Source organism: Theobroma umbraticum, unplaced genomic scaffold (genome assembly GCF_002168275.2).
Source record: "Theobroma umbraticum cultivar Fairchild unplaced genomic scaffold, ASM216827v3 scaffold_95.0, whole genome shotgun sequence".
Lineage (NCBI taxonomy): Eukaryota > Viridiplantae > Streptophyta > Magnoliopsida > Malvales > Malvaceae > Theobroma > Theobroma umbraticum.
In genome coordinates, this window is record NW_018397257.1 from 476,553 (window position 1) to 477,690 (window position 1,138).

Here is a 1,138-nt window from a genome sequence, read left to right on the forward strand (position 1 = left end):
GTGGTTTCTCTAACCAGGATTATAAGTATTGGAGTATGGGTTATTTTGCTGCCTATTGAAATTTCCCACAAACTGGACTAATTCAGAATTGTATGGACATTGATCATATGAATGGACATCACCACACATCTCACAAACAACTAATGCATTTTGAACTGCATGAACTCCCAGTGTATCAAGCTTCTTGGACAACGCAGCTACTTGAGAAGTTAAGGTGCCAAGTGCATCAATTTCATAAGCTCCAACAGCTTTTCTCGAACCCGACCTTTCTGAAGGCCATTGATAATTATTGGAGGCCATATCTTTCAACAAATTGTAGGCATCTACAGCATTCTTATTCATTAATGCCCCACCACCAGCAGCGTCAATTGTGGTTTTTATTGAACCAACCAACCCATTGTAGAATTTCTGAACTTGCAACCAATCAGGAATTTCAAGATGTGGACATCTTCTCAATAGTTCTTTAAACCTCTCCCAAGCTTCATACAAGGACTCACCATCAAATTGTATGAATGAGGTGATATCGTTCCTTATCTTTGCAGTCTTGGCAGGTGGAAAAAATTTTGCTAGACACTTTTGTGCCAAGTCCTGCCTGTAGGAATAAACCATGGCATGAAGTAAGCTCACTTTTTGCTTATCTCAGAGAAAGGAACGAGTCTCAATCTAATAGCATCATCAGTTACTCCATTGTACTTGAGCATTCAAAGTTGATATGATGTGGCTTTTTTCAATCATAGCATGTCAAGTAATCTTTTGTATGCCCTTTTTTAGGCACAGCCTTCTTTATAGGTTTCTTATTTCTAAAGTTTTGTTTCATAATTTTAACGTCTTAGCTAACATAGTCATACCCACATCATTTTCATATTCACTTTTTTGGCATCTTTCTTTTTAATATCCCATCTCTTAGGCTCTTGTAACTCATTCTTACGTTTTAATGTCATTTCATATGTGAGTAGGAATCCTATTAGCTCTTCTAGCTTAAAGTTGTAGAGGTTTCTAACTTTTTTTTATAGCCGTTACTTTGGGTCTCCAAGATTTAGGTGGGCTATAAAAAATTTTCTTGACAAATTAGGCATTGGGAAAGTCTTTCCTTAACACTTTCAAACCTTCAACAATATTAGTGAATATTTCAAATATC

The 1,138-nt window shown here is 36.4% G+C and overlaps 1 non-coding gene across 1 annotated transcript; it reads left to right on the plus strand.

Annotated features, from left to right (window-relative positions):
* Positions 1–430: 430 nt before the first annotated feature.
* On the plus strand, positions 431–537 carry LOC149527417 (small nucleolar RNA R71). Its single transcript, XR_016351019.1, has one exon. It is a non-coding gene; the product is annotated as a small nucleolar RNA R71 (small nucleolar RNA).
* The last annotated feature ends 601 nt before the right edge of the window (positions 538–1,138 follow it).